The sequence below is a fragment of the Oryctolagus cuniculus genome, chromosome 7, assembly GCF_964237555.1.
Source record: "Oryctolagus cuniculus chromosome 7, mOryCun1.1, whole genome shotgun sequence".
NCBI classification, from domain to species: Eukaryota; Metazoa; Chordata; class Mammalia; order Lagomorpha; family Leporidae; genus Oryctolagus; species Oryctolagus cuniculus.
The window spans coordinates 39,802,429-39,825,228 of NC_091438.1; the positions used below are offsets into that span (position 1 = coordinate 39,802,429).

Genomic DNA, 22,800 nt, shown 5'->3' on the forward strand with positions numbered 1-22,800 from the left:
GTTGTTTAATAAGTGGCTCTCTGGTTGGCCTTTCCTACTGCTTCCTAGTAGCTATAGAACTCTTCTTAGTGTCCCAGCACCAAGCACAGACCCTGCAGACATGCATCGGGGGTTCTTTGAGCCAATGATTGCTTGCTCCTTCACTTGGTAAAAGCACCCATACTATACTGTGTTCTCCTCAGTCATCTCTTTTTTAGAGTAAATGTCTTTAGTCCTTGCAGATCTTCTTGATAAACATGTCCCAGCTGAGGGAGGCTTGGGCTATTATAATTTTATGAGTGTGAAATCCAGTTCCTTAGCAAGATGAATTTGTTATTCATTTACAGGATGGCTAAAAGGAGAAAGAGGCAGAAAGCAAAAAGACCAATCACAGTAAAAAAGACTACCACAGTAACAAGCTGGAAACTTATGATGGCTTTATCATAACACATGCCAATCAATCATTTATCTCTGTCAATAGACTATAAACTCCATGATAATAGAGATACTTATGTATCTTGTTCATTAATTTTTGTGAGTTCTCAATATAACCCTCTAACCTTGAACCAGGCGTGGAGCACATAGACTTTAAAGTCAGACTCCTTGGGTTGAAATCGTTAATCAACCAAATATAGGCTCTGTAGTCTTGGCAAGCCACATAATAATATAACAGTCATTCCTATCTGAGACGTTGTGAAGATTAAATTACATTGTCCACATAAGGTGTTTAGCATGATGACTGAGACACATTAAGCATTCAGAAATGTCTGTTGCTTTTGTTGCTATTATCATAAAGTTCTAAATAAATATTGAAAATGAATTAGTTATAGGTTCCAGGATTAGGACTATCTCTAACTTCTCCAGTTTGATAATGTTCCCCACATTCAATCAACCTTTCAGATGGGATATGGCCAATGAAATGTCATAAAAACTGACTCCTTCCCTTTTCATGATTAACTTTATCAACTAATCAGGAGTTGACTGATATTAGGTTTGCATGAGCCCTCAGGCTTTCTGAAGCCTGTTGTCTTTGTTAACTTGTGCAGAGAAATTTTGGGGAAGAAGTCATGAACTCACCAGATTGGAATCCAGCAGCCTGGGCAAAAGCTTTGGCTTCAAAAGGACATAGGGACCCTGAAAGCAAGCAGAAAGGACACTGTCTCCTCGGTGACCTAGGCAGCAAAGAAAATAGCCCTGGCATTGCAGTTGGATCAGAGGAAAACAAAAGTGTGATGTAGGATAGAGAAGGCAATAAAGACTTGTTCTATGTGTCAACAAATGCCAACCTGAAGTAATATCACTGTACTTATAGTTGTCCACCCAGATAAAATTTGCATCCTGAGAGCTTCACACAAGGCAGCAAAATGTATTTGTCCTCTGAAACAGCTATAGGGAAGGACAGAGCTGGAGAAATGAGAGGAGTCCTAGGGTGTGAACCTTGGGGGAGTGACTCCAGCTCACCTTATGTGGTGGTGATGAGATTGTGCTCAGAAGCAAAAGAGGCCACTGAGCCTACTGTTTGGGGGCTGATTGGGCACCTACTTCATCTCATGTTAATGGAAGAGTGTGTGCTTTGATTAGCCCAGGTGAATACTGCATGTTTCAGTGAAAATATCCTAAATTCGTGGATGATATCATAAGGGGTGTATCCTGACTAAATCATAGTTGTGGGCCTGAGCCCTTTCGCTGAATTGAAAGTATTTATTCAGGCCCTTGATGCTGGCCTGTCTTATGTGGCAACATGACCACAGACCAGGCACTTAATGGCAAAAACCAATACCTCACGCCATGAGGAGGCATGTCCAGGACTGAGCCAGGACAGTCTATTTCAGAAAAAAAAGGGACTTGGTCTGCTTGTTAGTAAATTCTTCTTGGTGACTGATATCTTCAAAAGTCAAAAGGGAGATTTCTTTGAAGAGTTAACTCACTGATTAATTAATTCAAAAACTGCTTGTAAACTAAATTTTTGGATTCTGTGAAAATATCTGGGCCCATACTTACTCTGTTCCACTCAAGGAAAAAAATCTTTCTCCTAAATTCATAACACCTTGAGACAATATCATATAATATGTGTAAATCCTAAAGCCTTATATGGCCAGGTTGCATGTAAAGATACTCTCAAAACAGAAAGTAATTAACTTATGTCTGATCTTTATTTGATTTTCTCAAAGAGCATTTAGGAAATTCCTTTTCAGAAGCCACAACATTTCAGACACACATCAAACAACTCTTCAATTATGTTTATTATTGTCCACTTATTATTTCTTAGTTTTACAACCCACTCCTAAAGTTCACACCTCTGCAGGGGCTCTGTCCCAGAACCTTAAATTATGAGAGTTCCTGTCAGAGCCCACATGTTATCTGAATCACACAGAAAGCCATTGTCAGCTGAAATGATTTTATCAGATTGGCTTTAGTCACTTAACAAAGACCAAGATAACAGAACCTAGAAACTCAGTAAATAAATAGAATTTTCCTGGCCTCCAAAAGGAAGAGCATTCAAAGGTGTGTTGGTTAAGAAGCTGAAATTTTCTAGTCTAAAATAGACAAATCTGTGGAATAATTGTAAAATAACAATCCAATCACAGTAGATGGTAGATGAAGTTTCTTCTTATACATTCGAGGGGCAGACATCTTTCAACATTGTGAATATAGAAGCAACTACATTCTTAGACTTTCCATATCATAAGGCAAGTGACATAACAGAGATAGAGAAATAAGCTCTACTTTATGTTATATTTCATAGCAAGCATTACAAATCAAGAGTATATGTTGCAAACATCTCGTATTGACTTAGAGGAGCCATTCAGTTATTGAAAAATGTACCTTGACAGGAGAGAGCCAATCAACAGAAACTATAGCATTAACTTTTAAGAAAATCCCACTCTAATTCTAAGTTCTACAATCACTGAATAGATTTTGGTTCTCCACTTTGCCAACTGTGTGACCTTAGTCAAGTCACTTAAACATATGGGGAATATCATTACGTGTGCTATGAAGCAGCTGGGATAGGCAATCACTAGTTTTATTTCAAGGGATAAAAGTTGATGTAAGTCATATCATTTGTGTTATCTATTGAGTAGAGCAACCTGCCAAGAAGCTATTATAAGAGGACTGGTTCTCATTTGTAAGGTTTATATAATGTGCAAATGTTCCTATTTAATTATGTTTCTGCCTCTATTTACCTACAGCCTGGATCAATTGGTGCACTTCATAAGAGCAATATTATCGCTCACAGGAAATATTATATTGCAGTCTACCAAGTGCTGTCATGCTAGAAGAGGAAGCTGGGCACAATGGTCAGCACTGTGTGGCTTTTGGATGCTTACTGGCTCTCCAGCACTGTCTGTATTAAGAAAGGATACTATAGTATCTACTTTGGAGGATTCTTGAGAGGATTAAATGAATTAATACATTAAAATGCTTCTGACAGTTGTATAGTCGATAGCAAACACTCAGTGATCATTTAGCTATAACATTAATTACTATCATCATATCCATTGATCTTCACAAGGCTAAACAGGCATTTCCAGTGACCCTTCAGATGAAGCAACTGGAGGATAAGATGAGTTGTGCTGTCAGAGGTCAACCAATTAAGAAGAATCCCATGCTGAGAGCAGACCCCAGGCATCCTTACTGCAAGTCTAGTAATCTCTTCACACACAGTGCTTTCCCTGGGAAGCAAAGGCTGGAATTTGGCCACTGACTAGTCTGATGAACTTCACTGCAACAGAACTGTGCCTCTCAAGTTAGAGCACACCACAATTTCTAGACAGTCATCTCCAAGTCTTCAGCTTGAAGACCTGCAAACAGGGCAATTAGCTACCTTTCTGTGTGGGCACAAGCCAGTATAATATCTCCCAAAGACATCTGTCTTTACAACTGCCTTTCCACTGGAAGTAATCTCTCTCTTTTTTTGACAGCCACATGCCTTGATCTAAATCTTTTCCACAGTATCATTCACTTCCCAGCACACATTATGACATCCTGCATACATATCTTATCTGCTCTACTATGCTGTTCACTTATTGAATAAACTGTTAGTATCTTATTCATTTTGCACCTGATTAAGTACTCTTATCTGTTGAATTGAAGAATGAGTGAATGAATTAACGAATGTGTACTTGAAGTATTATGGATCACAAGCAAGCCCCTGCAGAGAAATATAATTTAATTCAGCTCAAGTAAGTTTAGAGTAGCACAAATGCACCTGGAACTATACCAGATATTAAAGAGGATTCTAGACATATGCCATAGTCTCTTAAAAATTTTTGGACTGGTGCCAACACTGAGGTGTAGCATGTAAAGTTGCTGTCTGCAATGCCAGTATCCCATAAGAGCTCCACTTCTGATCCAGCTCCCTGCTAATGGCCTTGGAAAACCAGCAGAAGATAGCCCAAGTGCTTGGACCCCTGCTACCCACGTGGAAGATCTAGATGAAACTCCTGGCTCCTGCCTTTGGCCTGTCTCAGCCCCAACTGTTGCAGCCATGTGGGGAGTGAACCAGCTGATGGAAGATCTCTCTCTCTCTCCCTCTTTCTCTCTCTCTCTCTCTTTATCTCCCTCTCTATGTAACTTTGCCTTTCAAATAAATACCCTGAGAATGACTTCTTGAGTGATTTGCCTTCTGGAGGATAATAGAAAAAAATTTGAACCAATATTTTTTAGGGGACCAGGGGTTTTCTGAAGTCTTGGCTTGTCTAGCAGTATTAATGAGTGAGTGCGTCAAATCAGAGAATCCATGAGATAACTGAAGATTGACTGATGACATCATTTGAAGCAGAGTCCAGATTGCACACATGACTCTCTGTTCCTAGAGAACAAGGGGTCCAGATGTGGACTGGCCAGCTGCCCTCCTGAGAGGGTTGTTCCTGGAAGGCACTGCTGGAAGGACCCTCCAGTGTAGATACCACTTCTAGGCAGCCTGCTCTCTGGTCCACCAACCTTGGCCTTCTCTGATTCATTCTTTGGCCTGGCTCATGAATGGCTCCCGCAGGGTCTCAGGCCCCTCATTCTTTTTGCTCTGTGTCTCAGATTCTCTCACCCATTCTCTCAGATCGTTCCCAGTAAGGACTGATTGTCTTTTCGTACATAATAGGAGTGTTGACCTATGGGGGCCCAGGTAGTTTCTCAAAAAAACCTATTTGCAATTTGTTGTCTGGACCATCCACAGCTACAAGGCAATTTCCTCTACCAATCCTTTAAACCCAAAGCTGGTCATTTTCCCAGTGTGGGCAACGAAGGCTTTATGTTGCACCACAATGACAACTTTCTAATAAGAACAAACTTACATGACATTTATTCACAGCAGGGCATTCTTGCTAGGCTGTAGGACTTAGCATCACCACTGCCGGGAAGCCATCCTGACCAGCAGTACTTCTCTCACTCCCCTGCTGCTGGACTCGGTGCTAGTCCTCTATATCCTGTGGTAGGCAGGACAATATCTGTATCACTACACTCACCACACTGTGTTGCAAGACCTCTTTATATGCTTATTTCCACCATTTCTCTGAGACATGTCAGACACATAGTAACTGCTCAGTAAATGATGCCTAGAGTAAATCAGAGAGCTGACACCTGCCCTCCGGAAAGTGACATCCAATTTGACCTTGATAATAGCCATCCTTTCCTAACATGAGGGGTGGATGACCACCAAGAATTACCATGCAGGTGGAAGACACATAGAAGACTATAACCGGCAAATCAATAACAGTAGACTGAAATATGGCCAATCCAGCCCAGGAAAAGAAGTCCACCAAGAGCCCAGGGAGGAGTTATTTGCATTCTCCCCTCAGGGTTCCAGATGAGGGACATAGAGTGTGGAGTGATGACAGGTGTCTGATCCACAGCCCATGGAGTCAGAGACCAAAAGGATTCTCAGTAGATATTTCTTTCAAAGTTGCTTCTTATTGAATAATAATTTCACAGTCTAAGTAACTTTATTTTAAATAATCTAGCACAGTCTTGGGCATGTATGAAGGCTGTTTACAATAGGGAGTCCTCCAGGAGCTTTTGTTTTCCAGGGTGCATGAGGCAGGCACATGTGTAACTGACACATAGATATCTCTCTAATCTCTTTTTCTTCAAATTGCAAGAATTGGCAGAGAAGCAAGACCTAGTGGCGATGAGGGACTTCAAGAAGCAGGACATCTGCTGGAAGTCTCATGCAGAACATCTGATGAATTCTTGCTTGGCCCCGCTGACAACTTCATCTCTCAGTAGGCAGAAAAAGCAATGAGGAGAAACTGCTACTCAAGACTTAATTATGACCAGTAAGGAATACATGGATAATGCTGTATATGCTATAAAAAACTGGGAGAAAAATGACTATGGCACTCTCCAAAACTAATAAATGATAAGGTGGTCCCTCATTATAAGAAACTGTGACATCCATCTCAATTCCTTTTTGGAAACTGACAATGCCTACATAAATTCATTAAAATATTCAGATTCCTATTTCCTAGATACCAGGGCTGCAAACTTCTAAAACTTCAGAGAGAAGGATTATGATCTTGTGACCCCTGGTGCAAAATCATAATGGAGCTCCACTCTCCAACAGGATGGGCACTTCTAAGAAATGAAACTCAAATACAATAATCATGACTCATTCTGAGAAGAAAAGGAGAAGGCAGTTAACAAAACCCATGGGTCTCCATAAAGAGCTCTTTGATGAGCTCAGATTGAATAAAGACCTGCACAAAAGATATAAGTAGGAAAGCGTAACCCAGAATAAATCCGAAAATTCACATGGTCCTGTAAGGACAACAGGAATGCTAATGCTCAGTATTTATGGAGGCTTTACTGTGTGCTGGGTGCTGTTCTTATGTCTTTTACATACATTAACTCAGTGATTCTTCAGAAGAAAATGATGAAGTAGGTATAATATTTAGCTTCTTTTTACTGGTGAAGGATTTAAGAGACAATGGTTAAGTTTCTGGTCTGAGGCCAAAACACCAGACCCAGAGTTGGGATTTGAAATCAAAGAGGCTGGCCCCAGAGTTGAACCTCTTCACTCCTATTTTCCACTTTCATCTACTGTACAATGCTTCTCAGAACACTGTGTGGCAAGTTAGAGAAAACACAGGTTCAGATAGATTTAAAGGGAACATTCCCTGTAAAGAGAAAAGGAATTAATAATAGGGGCAATACAGGTTGTAAAGGGGGAACAGATGTCAAAAAGAGGCAGCCTTATTTAATTAATTGTTTTTGTTGCCATTTTTCCAAGAGAAGATTTTTAAGTTTGCAAAAGTGTGATTAAACATTATTGTAGTCTTGAAATAAAATAAAGCGGACACAAGGTCTAATTGCTCCAGCATATTAGCTGTCCTGCGGTTTGGGTGGTATGGGTCAGAAAGGAAAGAACAACTGTGTTTGCTGCTGTTGCGTCATAAAGCAGAGGGCCCAAACCAGAAAGTGAAAATGGACAACAGAGTCCCCAAGACCCTGAACACCAGCCTGTCAGGACTTTTGCCCGATTTTACTCCATATATTCAACCAGAACTAAAAATATACTCAGATTTAGGTTAATATTTTGTAGGGGAAAACCGACCAATCATGACACACGTGGAGCAGATGCACACACTGAGCTGTGTGAAGAGGTCTCTTGCCAGTGCAGCACCTCACCACGTACAATGTGCTTCTCGCGCCCTCTCTTCCTTGATCCCCAGGTGTTCTTCAGCCGTAGATGCTTCTACCCTAAGAGAAGTTTACAGGAGGAAACTGACGTGCTAGCAGAACTGGACCTAAGTTTAAACTAAAGGCTCTGGCCACTATACTGAGCTTTCATGGTTGCTGTCCTCAAAGATCTGTCTGATAATCATGTATATGAGTGCTTAGCTTTGTTCTCTTAGCGCTATATAAGCCCTGAACTAAACAGAATTTCCCCGCTCCCTGACATGGTTCAAATGGAGCCGAGAGGACAACATGTAAAGTTTCCCTGCTAATTGGAGGCTTAGTCTCTTACAGCAGTGGTTCTCAGACTTTCAGATTTCATGAACAAAACAATAACAAATGGAGGACTTATGTAGGATCTTACCACCTGCCTTTTATCAGCTCATTTATAAAAAGAAAAGTGAACATCAAAGAAAGAATAGTCTACCACTACGTCGGCTTTCTGTTTCTACATTTTGCTTCAGAATGTTAAAAAAAAAAAAAAAAAAGTTGTCACAAACTGGCAGCAATCCACAGACCATTATTTGGGAAACATTGGATTGGAGAGTCTTCAAGATTTTGTTTTTTAATTTTAAAAATCGTACAACTTTTAAATCATATATTTTGGTACTTAATTATGCCTGCTTATTTTTTAGCTAACATCTTGAATATGTACTCAGGGCCGAGCAATATGTTCATTCTTTCATTTCTTTGACTGAATTGTCCAGATAACCCCATGTAACACTGCTTGTTAGTTCACTTTCAGGGGAAACTGAGGCTCAGAGAAGCGTAGTGACTTGTCCTGAGTCTCACAGCTTGAAATCGAACATTGACCTCTGACTTCAATGCCTTTACTTCTGTTAACAGCTATAGAAAGAATGTTTATGCCACCTAAAATGTGAAAATGTCTACCCACAGTGTGATGGCTGGGAAGTGGGACTTTCAGAAGGTGACTAGCGGGGTCGGCGCTGTGGCTCACTTGGCTAATCCTCCGCCTGCGGCGCCGGCATCCCATATGGGTGCCGGGTTCTAGTCCCGGTTGCTCCTCTTCCAGTCCAGCTCTCTGCTGTGGCCCAGGAAGGCAGTGGAGGATGGCCCAAGTGCTTGGGCCCTGCACCCGCGTGGCTCCTGGCTTCGGATTAGCATAGTTCCGGCCGTGGTGACCATTTTGGGGGGTGAACCAACGGAATGAAGACCTTTCCCTTTCTCCCTCACTGTCTAACTCTATCTGTCAAATAAAAATAAATAAATAAACCTCATAGCACGCATGTTTGTTTAAAAAAAAGAAGAAGAAGAAGAAGGTGACTAGCTCATGAGGGCTTAGGATCAGTGCCAAGAGAAACCAGAGACATCATTCACCATGTGAGGACTGCGTGGGAAGATGGCAGTCTGGGAAACACGAAATCGGTCTTGCCAGACATTGACTCTGCCTGCACGTGGTTCTTGGTCTTGGCCTCTGGAACTGTGAGAAATAAACGTTAGTCCCTTAGCAGTCTATGGTATTTTGTGATAGCAGTCTGGACAGCCTAAAACCGCAGTAGTGCTATCTGACTTCTGTTATCATTTCTGTAAACATTTCAAGTATCTTCACAGATCTGAGTTCCTGGATGGCAGGGTCTATACACTTTTAATTCTGAATCGCAGTCATAGCATAGTGTCTCTACTGCACTGAACAAAATGAACAAATATTTACCAAATACCTGCTAGGTTTCAGATCACAAGTGCCGGGTTTACTGAGGCACACACCTGCTATTTGTTGATTACTTGATTAGCAAATTCATATAGGAGGACTCTGACTCAGTGAAGGTGGTAAATTTGAACTCACCTTCAACTCCCATGTTACAGGGAATTCAAACTCATGGGAATCCTCAGCAACGAGAGTCCTTTCCCTGACTTAGCACCCAGAGAAGAAAAGCCCCAAGGTCCTCTTGTGTCTCAGCCTCTCCTGTCAGTGTGAAGACCAGAGAGGACTGCTCTTGTCCTGTTTCCTGTGTTCTCCAAATACCTAGCCGTGTCCAGGGATGGATAGGCTGGAAAGATTAGACATACTCCCTTCTGGGTGTTTCTGAGTCCCTGAACCACTAAAAGACTGTTGGGAAGAACCCACCACCAGCCAAAGAGCAGGGAAAGCCTGTTCTATGAGGAAAAATGAGAGAACCGGGGTAATACAGGCACGAGGGAGAGATCCTAAAATGACTGGGAGCCTGCCGTTTGACTTCGCAGCTGAAATTCATACAATGCTCATCATCTGTGCACCATTCCACATGCCAAAAGGGCTTTTTGTGTTGCACTGCCGCCTTCCCAGTGCAAATCCATGTAACTCGCCAGGAACCACCACTCAGCGCCGTTGTCATCTTAGCGTGAACACAGCAGATGTGACTGAGCAGCTGCAGGGGCGTTGGCGAGGACTGGGGCCCCGGTGAGGCTGTGGAACTACCCATGCCCTCACCGGCCCCCTAGCCTTCCCCGTCCCTGCCACCCTGCCCTTCCCACAACTTGCACACTCACGCTCACTCCTCCAGCATCAGGGCTCAGGGACTGTGGGCGGGTGCGAAGGAAAGTGAGAAGAGTAAAATCTATCCATGACAACCTGAAGGTGGCAATAATCACATTTTCTGGAAAATTGCCTGAGAATGAACTACATGTTCTTGTGTGGATATGCAAACATATGCAAATGTATGCAAATATGCGACCCTCTTAACTGTTTTCTCCATCTGGCCCTGGACCCTTGTGGTGAGGCCAGAAGCAAGTGGCTTTAAGAGATGGATCCTGTGGCCGGCGCTGTGGTGCAGTGGGTAAAGTCTCTGCCTGCAGTACCAGCATCCCATATGGACACCAGTTGGAGTCCTGGCTGCTCCACTTCCAATCCAGCTCTCTGCTATGGTCTGGGAAAGCAGTACAAGATGGCCCAAGTCCTTGGGCCCCTGCACTGGCCTGGGAGAACTGGAAGAAGCTCCTGGCTCCTAGCTTCAGATTGGCACAGCTCTGGTCGTTGCGGACATCAAGAGAGTGAACCAGCAGATGGAAGATCTCTCTCTCTCTCTCTCTGCCTCTGCCTCTCTGTAACTCTGCCTTTCAAATAAAGAAGTAAATCTTTAAAAGAGAGAGAGAGAGATAGTTCCTATCCAGTTCTCCCTTTGGGCAAAGAAGGGTAGCTGGTTACACATACCCTTTGTTCTCCTGGCCATCTTTTTCCCATTGCTTGGGTATGGGGTTAGGGCACCTTGCTAGGTTCATGAACAGTAAATATATCTTGCTTAGGTTCAGTATGATCTGATATGGAGAAGGCAGACTGCTGTCTGATCCCTGTCCCCTGCCTCATCCCCACTCCCAGCCCATGATGCAATAACCTGGCAACATTATAGCATTGCATTGAGTATCGCAATAAAGTGAGAATCTTCCTGTCCTTGAACCTCAGCCATCTGTAAAATAAGAAGGCAGAACCCGATTAGCTTTCAGATCCCTCCCAGGAGGTCATATCTGAATGTCTTAAATTAGTGATATCAACTCTAGCACTGTTGCCACTCACCTCCTTCTGGACATAAGAGAGAGGAGGGGAGCGTGGGCTTTGGGTCATTCTGGAATACAGATTTGGGTCCACATCTTAAATTTCTCTAGCCTCCAACAGTTTATGCTCAGGACAAGCTTATTAACTTCTTATTGTACTGTCCCATTTTTCTCTTTTGTACAAAGAGTACATTAGCCTGTAGGGATCTTTGCATTTAACCACTATCCTCCATACATTCATGAATATACATAGCAGACACTTTAAGTGAATAGTGTGTCAAGCACTGGGCTACATTCTAGAAACTGAAAGAAAAGAAAGCTAGTCTTGTGGGGCAAGACACAAGGGCAAAGGTTCAACAACACAAGGTAATATTGTTATGCCCAAAAGGCTTTGGAAGAATACAGCAGGTACATCTAACTCAGAAATCCACCCTGGAAGAAACACAGTGGATAGTTGCAGACCAAGGAGCATCTGAGCTAAGTCTTGAAGAACAAGTAGCCATTGGCCATACAAAGCCTTCCAGTACCACAGAGAGGCCGCGTGCAAAGGCACAGAAGCCCAGAAAATAAGATGGTTTTCTTCAAGGCAGTTACTTGTCATTCTTTATGATCATAATGCAGCACTATTACCAAGGCTGGAGTCAGGTTGGGGGAAGGGTAGAGAGACTTTGGGTGCCATACTAAGGCTTCACTTTACTCTAGGATAATGGGTAGCCTGTGACTCAGAGGAGTGACGCAGATCAACTGGCATGTTTTAAGACTTTGGCTGCCAGTGGAATTGTTTTGGGGTGAGTCAGGCTAGAACCTTGGAGACCCATCAGAAGGCTGGAAGTGCTAGTTCCCCCATCTGCTGGATCTTGTGTAATACAAGGCAGCATCCCACAGCACTGCACAGAGCTACTTCACAGCACAATTATTTTTGGGCTTTCTCTGTCTCTGCCCCTTCTTCCCTTAGGCTCCTAGTCCATCCCCAGCTGCATGGTTTTCTCCTGTTGCTCTAGACCCTCCTTGTAGCAACATCTCTGATATATTAACTTGCATGTAGTGTCCCTTATTCATTGCCCCTTTTAAGTGTATTTTCTATTCTAAAAGAGGAACACAAGGAGAGGGCAGTGTTTACCAATGAGGGAGAAATATCTTCAATAGCAGTCATTGCAGACATCTACAGTGTGTGTGTGTGTGTGTGTGTACATGTATGTAGCAAGGACTGCCAGACAAGGCCCTCAACTACTGACAGTTTACACAACCACTTGTCCTATAGGTCTCTCCCACCCACAGAAGGAGAAAATAAGGAAGCTCTCAGATGTGTGACTTTGGGGGCAAGATTTGAGGAACGTCTATATTTTCAGGACAGAGGGAGCCTAGGAAAGAATGGGCCCTGAGCTTTTTGCTACTTTTTTTCTAAAACACAAAGACTAAGGGTTTGCACAGGACCAGCCCTCAATGCACGGTAATTCCTGAATTCTGAGGTGGAGTCTGGAAGGCAGGGAAGGAAAGTTCGGGGTACAGGGCTTTCCGTCTATGGACATGAGAGGGTGGCGGGGTGGGGGACCTTGGATGAACACAGGTCCAGGTCCAACAGCCAACAAAACATGGGGTGCTTCTTAAACTTTAGTGTGCACGCCCTCACCTAGGGTCTAGGAAAGTGCAGACCGTGATTCAGCTGCAGGTCTGGGGTGGGGCCTGAAGACTGCATTGCCTGCCATCCCCCCAGCCATGCTGATTTTGTGACACACAGCCGTGCTCTGAGCGGCATCAGAACAGGTGGCATCCATGTATTTTCAATGAGTTGGGGAAGCTCAGTGGCTGCTGAGCAGATGAGTTCTTACAACGCCTCCACTCTCTCACAATAATCAGGAGCTTCCAAAGAACACCACATTCCAAGGAGTGGAAACTAAGGAAAGGACTTGGTGCGTGGTCATTTAAGGACCCTGGGAATAAGGGTAGGCAGAGGGCATTGCAGAGGAAGCACTGCCTTCGGGCAGTCCAAGAGCATTTTATGGTGTGCTTGAAATAATACTGTAATTCAATAAAAGCCCACCCGAATGCCAACAGAATTTCCACCAACTGCCCCCATTACCACCACTTCTATCAACATTGCACTGCCTGGGGCCAGCACTGTGGCTCACTTGGTTAATCCTCTGCCTTGGCACCGGCATCTCATATGGACACTGGGTTCTAGTCCCAGTTGCTCCTCTTCCAGTCCAGCTAGCTCTCTGCTGTGGCCCGGGAAGGCAGTGGAAGATGGCCCAAGTGCTTGGACCCTGCACCTGCATGGGAGACCAGGAAAAAGCACCTGGCTCCTTGCTTCGGATCAGCGCAGCGTGCCAGCCATCGCAGCCATTTTGGGGGTGAACCAATGTAAGGAAGACCTTTCTCTCTCTCTCAATGTATAACTCTGCCTGCCAAAAAAAAAAACATATTATAACTCAATAAAAGCCCACCCAAACGCCAACCAAATTTCCACCAACTGCCCCCATTACCACCACTTCTATCAACATTGCACTGTCCCACACCTCATGTTGGCTTCTCTTTTAAAGGATTGTTTCCTTGGAGCTTCCTGTTAACCACCATCCCAGGCAGGTCCTGTTAGCCCTCTGGTCACAAGGCAAGTGGGGACCCAAGGTCAGAGGTGGAATGGTGGCTCCGTGTAGTCTGGTTCGCATGGGCTTTTGTGATGACTTGGGTTTCGATGAAATGGTCCCAAAAAGTGATGGCACTTACCCAATTTGCTGATGGTCTAACTCTTTAACGTGAATTGCAGTGTACATTTTCTCTCGTGTATAACTCATTTTACATCTTATACATCCGTAGGTTCCTTTAATCTTTACACCAGACCTTTGCACTAAGAAGGAGAGGTGCCATTCTCAAATGAGAAAACAAGCTTAGGTGGCCGGCGCCGCGGCTCACTAGGCTAATCCTCCGCCTTGCGGCGCCGGCACACCGGGTTCTAGTCCCGGTCGGGGCGCCGGATTCTGTCCCAGTTGCCCCTCTTCCAGGCCAGCCCTCTGCTGTGGCCAGGGAGTGCAGTGGAGGATGGCCCAGGTGCTTGGGCCCTGCACCCCATGGGAGACCAGGAAAAGCACCTGGCTCCTGGCTCCTGCCATCGGATCAGCGCGGTGCGCCGGCCGCAGCGCGCCGGCCGCGGCGGCCATTGGAGGGTGAACCAACGGCAAAGGAAGACCTTTCTCTCTCTCTCTCTCTCTCTCACTGTCCACTCTGCCTGTCAAAAAAAAAAAAAAAAAAAAAAAAAAACAAGCTTAGGAAGCTGCTGCTTCATCAGCAGCCCAGCAGGCAAGTATCATGTCTCCAACTCAGCCCAGTGCTCTGTCTGAACACCCCTGCTCTGATACACTTTGTATTTTCCCAGGGAATCAAAATGACCCCTAGGATCTCTAAGTGATAGCCTGATGCCTGGGGAGATAGATATTAACACTGGTTTTGTAAAAGCCTTCAATCCCTTTCTTTCTCTAAATTTAGATAATTCAAGACAAGGAAAAAAAAGACGGGAAATTTGGAAAGAAATCCATGAATCTTCCCTCTCTTTTTTACACCATTGAATCTAGAGAACTTTCTAAAACACGTATTTAGGCTTCTCTGCTTTCTTTTCTTAGGTTTGCTGTATAGCCAGTTTCAGCACAAGTGGGAAATGAAGTGACAGTATCTAACCACTAGAGGGAACCCAGGCATCAGCTGCAATTTTTTTGTAGCATTTGGTGCCAGGAACTGCATCCACCTCTTGGAAAAATTCAGGTCAGGTACAAATCTGGCTTGGAATCCCTTATTGTTCGACAAACCAGATCCTGAAGAGACCAATGTATCCAAGCTCTGAACCAGAAGAATTCAGTTCCAGAATCCAAGCAAAGAGATAAAGATAATCAAAAGGGAGACCCAGACACCAGAATCAAAGAATATGTGTATTAGTCCAGCTCTGTGATTTAACACATTAGCACAGGGTTGCAGCATCCTCCAGTACTAAATATTCTGATTAAGAATATACTAGATTGGGTCAAGGACTATTGCAAATCTCTCTGCAGGTGATTCTGAGGCACTGCCAATTCCAAAGGAAGCCATTGGACTGGTCCTGGCTCTGTCCCAAAAACACAGGATACATCTGCCACATTCTGATCATTTGTCCTGCCCAGCCTCTACTTGAATCCTCTCTGTAACTACAAACTTGCAACTTAAATTGTTTCTACCCTCTTATTCTCTTCCTCTTATAACAGCTCTCTGCTTTCATAACAGTATTTGTATTATGTGTGTTTGTGTGTCCACCCTCTGCTTTTCATATTAGTCTCACATTCCACAAAGGCAAGGCCCATATACAGTATGTTCACCACTGCAAAACAAGGAAACATATTGTGCTCACAAAAATATATATAATCTCCTCCCCTCCCCTTCCCTCCCTCCCTCCTTTCCTTCCTTCTCTCCTTCCATTAAAAAGAAGGTGATGGGGCCGGCACTGTGGCTTGGCTGGTAAAGCCACTGCCTGCAGTGCTGGCATCCCATAGGGGCACTGGTTTGAGTCCCGGCTGCCCCACTTCCAAACCAGCTCTCTTCTGTGGTCTGGGAAAGCAGTAGAAGATGGACCAAGTCCTTGGGCCCCTGCACTCATGTGGAAGACCTGGAAGAAGCTCCTGGCTCCTGGCTTCGAACCAGTGCAGCTCCTGCCATTGCGGCCAGTTGGGGAGTGAACCAGAGGATAGAATACCTCTCTCTCTCTCTCTTTCTCTCTCTCTTTCTCTCTGCCTCTCCTTCTCGCTGTGTATAACTCTGACTTTCAAATAAATAAATAAATCTCTTTTTTTAAAAAAAGTGATAGCCTATCCCTGTGATAGAGTACATTGTTTTTTCGAAAAGGATTTATTTATTTGAAAGACAGAGTAGTTGCAGAGAAAGGAGAGACAGAGAAAGAGGTATCTTCTATCTGCTGGTTCATTCCTCAAATGGTTGTGATGATCAGAGCTGGGCCAGGCTGAAGCCAAGAGCCAGGAACTCTATCCAGGTCACCCACAAGGGTGTCAAGGGGCCAAGTACTTAGGTCACCTTCTGCTATCTTCCCAGACACTTCAGCAGGGAGCTGGATCAGGAACAGAGTGGCTGGGATTCCAACTGGAGCTCCAATATGGGATGCCATGTCACAGCTTAACCCACTGTGCCATGACACCAGCCCCAGAGTCTACTGTTGAAAGCCTTTCCTAACATTCAGCCCAGTTTTTCTCACCCAGTGTTCCTCAGTCTGAAACTACACACATCTAATGTTTCTTTCACAGCCCAACTCTTTAGTCATTTAGAAGCAGCTGTATAGTTTTCACACTTTGCTATCTAAGTATCCCTTGCTCCTTCAGCCCTCCTCGTAGGAGTAACATGTTTTCTAGATTGTCATCATCTTGGTCACCCCCCCTTTTAAAAGTTCTGACTTGGTAGTGGCCCTTTCAATACGTGGCACCTGGAACTGGGCTCTCTCTTCTAAATGCAGCCTGCTCAGGGCGGGAGTGGCACGATGCCCTCTCTTGTCCCGTACACTGCGTCTTAATGCAGCTTGAGTCTGCATTAGCTCTTTGGCTGCCACACATGCTATTGAATCATCTTTAGCCTGTGGCCAAGTGAAACCTCTAAATCTTTTTTTTTTTTTTTTGGTAACAAAAACTTCTGTTGAGCCATGTCCCTTTTATCCTGTTTTTGTGCAGCTGATTTTTTAAGATGAAGATTCTGCCTTAATCTCTATTAAATTTTATTCAATTTCTGGAATTTTTGTTAGCCCAATGATCCTCCTCCTCTTGCTTCTTTCATACTCCCTAAAGGTTTCCAGGGATCTCCCCCTGTCAATCAAGTGTGCATGTAAAGTGAGCAGCCCTGTTCCGAGGCCTGAAAGAGACCATGGTTGGGAGAAGCCTGGTTGTGGTTTTGGAAGCTTGCAGGCTGTTATCAGAGACAATATGCTTCTTCTTCACCTCTTCCTGAGGTCACAGACAGACACAGGCCAACAAATTAATACACAGCGTTCCTCTCCAGTCCTCCACACCCATTCTGTCTCCCTTGGGGATTGCCTTTGGAGTCTACCATGACTGCCTTGGAAGAGCATGTGGGGCACAGGCCTTTAGGCACCGTCTTCTCTGCTCCTGCAAGTGGAGAACGTTCCTGAACTTGGCAGTGAGACAGGACCACCTGCTGACGTAATTTCCTACTGCTCTCCAGCTGTGAGGGAGAAGCATGGCCCCTGCAGTGTAGGTATCTGAGGGCTTTGTGGATTTCCATGTGTCCTGAAATCCAAATTACGTCCAGAGGGCCAGGAAGTCCTGAGAGCCAGGGAAGGAAGGAAGGATTTGCAAGGGGCCAAAAGGGGTCCAAGGAAATGTTCGAAGTGTACCTTATTCATCACTTTGTTATTCACTATCTTGAACTTAGTAGGTATTCAGTAAATTCTTTCAGTGCAATGAGTTATAGACCTCAAAGTGCCTTTAAGGGTTAACTTGACAAGTACCCAGTACTGCAGTCAGAAATATCCCCACAGGGGGGCGACAGAGGCCAGAAGGTGAGAAATGGACGGAGCTCAGGAGTGGGCAAGGGGTAAGGTGGGCAGGGGCGCTGAGCTGAAACTGAAAAGGGAAACTGAAACGAAGGAAATCGTGGAGACCAAATTGATCTTTAGGTCCAATGGAGTGTGAGCCCTCACCCTGAGTGTGAGGAGTGGCTGGACTGGAGTTTGATCTGACCTAATAGAAGATTTTGTCTCTGAGAACTCTGGAGCAGTGTCCTGTGACTCACTTTTCCTGGAATACGGATGATAAGTGAAAACCCCTCCCAGCTTCCCCCTGCTGTCTAAATCCCAGCAGTGACCCAAGAAGGAAGATGCCACTGTCCCTCCAGCGTGTGGCTCAGGACTGTGGTGAAGTCCCACTGGTCCTCCTCTCTCCAACTGGCAGTAAACTGACTCAGAAAACAGGTCCACAGGTCAGAAATGCTATCCTATCTTCAGCCACCAAAAGACAAATGAGGTGTGAGAGATGGGGACAGAGGGAGAGGTCAGTTTTTTTCTTTCCCCTTTCTTTCTTTCTTTTTTTGGAATCAACTGCTTGCTGTCTTGTTCTTCTTCCTACTGGACTGAAATATCCAATATGGGCAGATTTCTTACATAAAATGGATCAATTTGTTTATGTATTCAATCAATACTTGCTGAGCTCTGTGTGGCAGCCTCTGGTCCCCTTGGAGCATATTCACCAGGGATGGAAGAAAAGAGTGGACCGCCACTAAGAAGAAGATAATAAATGAATGGACACGGCAATCTTAGTGCGCAGCAAAGGCTACAACAGAGCAGCCCAGATGAATCGGTTAGAGAATAACTGGGAGTGTGGGGTGGCCAGGGTTACGTGCCATTGGATGCCAGGGAGGTCAGTCTTAGAGATCCCAAAGATGAGAAACTGCCAGTCACATCAGGAGCAGAAGAGTGTTCTAGGCAGATGAGAAGTCAATGCAAAGACTCTCAGCATGAAAAGGATATTTTCAAAGGATATACTCTTCTCTGAAGAGAGAACATCCACTTTGCTTATGACTGTGTCCAAACACCGATGGAGTCTACGGTCACAAAAGGCTTCCATAGCCTTGGTGGCCCATGGCAACAGCCTCAGTTGATCACTGACGTCATAAATAAGAGTGTTAATTGTTAAAGGAACTTCAGAAGTCACTGTGCACTTACTCCCCATGTAGGACCTCCATCCCTAATGAGTTGTACTAAGAGAACCGAATGCAAATTTTGTTCTCAAACTGTACTCTATATGTTGTGTGTGCAAACTGTTGAAATCTATGCTTAACATGGAGTTGGTCTTCTGTATATAAAATCAAACTAAAAATGAACCATAATGAAGAAGGAGATGGGAGAGGGAGAGGGAGAGGGAGGTGGGATGGGAGTTGGGGAGGGAGGGTGGGTATGGGGGTAAAAACCCACTATATTCCTAAAGTTGTATCTATAAAAAAAATGCATTCATTAAATAAAAACTTAAAAAATAAAATTGAAAAAGTTTTGTGAATGTGAAAAAAGAAAAGAAAAGGATGTTTTTCCACTCAGAGTATAGGAGAGCTGCCACTGAGCACAAAATTGAGTGAACAAGAGAGAGACACAGCTTTGGACAGACGGAAGCACTAGGGCACAACCCTGAGCGAAGCAACACTTGGGGCGCAATGTGAAATTTTCCTAAAGGGAGACTGCGTGACTTTCATCAGATCTTCTAAGAGGCACGCAACCCTCCTCTCCTGCCCTCCTCCCACACATGAGCAGCACCTGACTTAAAGAGAGAGTGGCCCATGTTCTTAGAAAGGCCAGGAGAGTGAGGAGCGACACATGTGACTGTCTAATCCTCCAAGACACAGAACTACACAGGGAAAAACTACATACAATGATCCTTGATGAGGAGAGGGTGGAACTCGAGATGGTATCTGAGAAAGCTTGGTGAGCAAGCAGCTTCAAGTGTCCCCAAATGTGGCAGGAGCACGCCAAGAGCTGGGGGGGGTAGTGATGGGGAGCCAGGGCTCTCACAGATAGAGTTTGCAGCAGCTGCACCATGAATGGGAGACACTGGAGAACGATAAGGACCCAGTCTTCTCATTTATAAAAATGTGTCTGAAAGATCCCCTAACTCTGAGACCCTTCCCTGGTGTATCCCACTGAGTCGATGCTGATGTTTCCCCATCGCCCTGAGCCAGTTTCCCAGAGACTGTCTCCTGGAAATTCTCACTTCAGATCATTACAGGAAGGCTGAATGCTAACAGGCATTTTTGCTGAACTGATTTCTCAGCCACCACCACGGCTACCCTACCCGTAGCTGTGTGCCCCACACTCCTCCTGCCCAAATCACCTGGTAGATGTCTGGAGAGGATTTGGAAGGACCCTGGCTTGTTAATTAACCTAAACAGTCACATTCGTCTGCAAGGTGCATTATTGTTAATTAAAACTGCGATTCTCCGTGTGCCCAGACGGCGGGTTGCTGTTGTCAGAATAATTAGATAGCATACGATGGTTTTTATGCAAATCCCTGGCAATTAGAGTTGGCGGTGAATTGGGTTTGGAATCCCAGTGAAGTTCTCCATCAGAAATCCTCTGAGGGTGTCTCCAGGAGAAAGGTGGCAATAGGACTTGGGGATTAAGGACATAGGGCTGGGTTAAGGGGTATGAGGAGCAGCTGTTCCTTCCCAAAGTCCTCTGCAAGGGGCTCCAGGCTGAAAAAACTGAACTGTGGGCATCATTGTGATGTTCAAAAGTTCTCTAAGAAATAGGTCTCTCCTTAAAGAAGCCATACCATGCAAATCGAGCCCCTTCCTCAAGCTTCCTCTCCCTTCAGGTTTACGTGCTCCCAAGAGCTTGCCTCCCTGGCTCTCATCTTTCAGAGAGGATTTTTTTTTCTTTAGCCAGAAGGGCCAATAACTCATACACAGCTAAAGTCCCTGCCAAGCCTCAGATTAAATTCTTAAGGGTTCTAGCCGGCGCCGTGGCTCAATAGGCTAATCCTCCACCTTGCGGCGCCGGCACACCGGGTTCTAGTCCCGGTTGGGGCGCCGGATTCTGTCCCGGTTGCCCCTCTTCCAGGCCAGCTCTCTGCTATGGCCAGGGAGTGCAGTGGAGGATGGCCCAGGTGCTTGGGCCCTGCACCCCATGGGAGACCAGGAAAAAGCACCTGGCTCCTGGCTCCTGCCAGGATCAGCGCGGTGCGCCGGCTGCAGCGGCGGCCATTGGAGGGTGAACCAACGGCAAAGGAAGACCTTTCTCTCTCTGTCTCTCTCTCACTGTCCACTCTGCCTGTCAAAAAAAAAAAAAAAAAAAAATTCTTAAGGGTTCTAAGGAAACAGAATTTGTATTCCTGAAGGATTGCAAACGCAACCCCAGATCCAGACCAATTTCAGAGCGGCTGATGGCAGGCAGGGGGTTAAAGGGACAGGGGTAGCAGGTCCCTGAGGAAAGCACTAAAGAAATGATGGAGGTAGAGGTTAGACTTGAGGAAGAACTATCCAACTGCAGCGTAGATAAGGGCGGGGAGCAGGCAGTCCCAGCCTGCAAGGGGCAAAGCTGGAGGGGGTGGGAGTGAGGGGAGATAAGCCTGCAGAGCTCTCTCCAGTCCACTCTGACCTCTTATCAGCCTGTGGCTTCTGCCTCTGCCTTTCCATTGTGAGGGATGTGATAGCTGCTGAACTGGGGCTCCCTGTGACTGGACAAGTGAGGAAGGATTTCCATCTGGAGGCATGGGTGGGGGGCAGATAAGGCAGCCCTAGTGGTCTTCAATTAAGCTTCCCTTGCAGCGACTTGACACTGGGAGATTCAGAGCCTCAGAAACACCCTCCCCTCCCTCTCAACTAGGTCAGCTTCCAAACCCAGCCCCTCAGAACGGAGGCAGGCAACATCTGGCAGGATTGAGAGAGAGAGGTCGGGGCTGCAGGGGGATTTGCAGAGAGACTGGAAAGGGAGCAAGAGAAAAGCAAGGCACTGGGGCACATTCAGGCACCGCGATTGAAGACCTGTGCATCATTTATGTTTGTAAATTATTTCCATTTTCTACATTTTCTCTCCATTCCTTTCTGTTTCAGGATGTCTCCCGCGCGTCTCAGTTGGTCCCTAAATCCCGCCTTTCAATTTAGGATGCACCAATCAGGAGCTAACCTGGTAGTTGCTAAGAGACAAGAGGTGGGAGATTTAGAGGCTTTGTCATGGCACCTACCCAGGAAAATTCCCTGAGCTTTTTGCACCCTCCTACCTGAGATTCTCTACCTCATCTCCACTCCTCTCCTTCACTCTCCCATTTACCGGCTCCCCCTCCCCGCCCCCAGCCCAGAGACTCAAGCAGAAACCACTTAGGGAAGAAGCCAGGAATAGCACATCTTTGAAAGATGGAAAGACCCATGTAGAACACCTGCTCACATTTCCCCTGCCTTTCTTGAGTTGGAGGGGAGAACTCTTGTTTGTGGTCTCTCAGTTAGAGGCTGTGTTTGTTGCTTCCAGTTCACTCTCTGATGAAAAAGGAAAGGAGAGGTTATTCAAAGGCTAGGGTTCCAAAGGGAGTTTGGGGGTTCCAAGATGATGAATCAGACCAGGGCCTCTCCCTTTAAATTTTGCACCCTTCCCAACTTCTTGATCTTTTCTTCCCTCTACACATCCTACACAGAAAACACTAGGCATAAAAAATCAGGGTAAGGAAAACTCATTTGCTTAAGGAATGAGTCATAAATTCTGCTTTCATATCCTGAGAACAGAGATGGGCAAAGAAAAGAGTGGGGGGAGGGGCCCTCAGAAAGGTCAGTGCATACACAGGTGTGTGAGGTTTGCACTCTGGCAGAAATGCAGGCACACGTGTGGATCTGTGTTCTTACATGCATGCCTCTAACAGGGCTAGAGAGTCTAAAAGGTGGAGAGACAGATGCACCCACGCTGCACTCAGGAATTAGGGTTCATACTGAGGAATAAACTTTGGAGAGAGGACTCCTGAGAAGTGGCTTTAAAACTATCTTAGTCTGTTCACCAGGCCAAGTAGCACTCCCCAGATTGCTTCTCCCACCCTGCCTACCATTGCGCTGATCTCTAAACAAAGCCAGAGAGGAGACTGAAGACAGAGAGGGGCTGCACCGGTCAGACAGGGGCAAGGAGCTATTGCTTTGGGCTGTGCTGTCACTCTCCTTCTATTC

General features: G+C 45.3%; 1 long non-coding RNA gene across 1 annotated transcript; it reads right to left on the reverse strand.

Moving 5' to 3' along the window:
* Positions 1-344: 344 nt before the first annotated feature.
* On the reverse strand, positions 345-20,929 carry LOC138850390 (uncharacterized). Its single transcript, XR_011390102.1, has 3 exons — positions 13,266-20,929; positions 1,057-11,051; positions 345-777 (listed from the first exon to the last, which is right to left on the reverse strand). It is a non-coding gene; the product is annotated as an uncharacterized lncRNA (long non-coding RNA).
* Between the last annotated feature and the right edge of the window lie 1,871 nt (positions 20,930-22,800).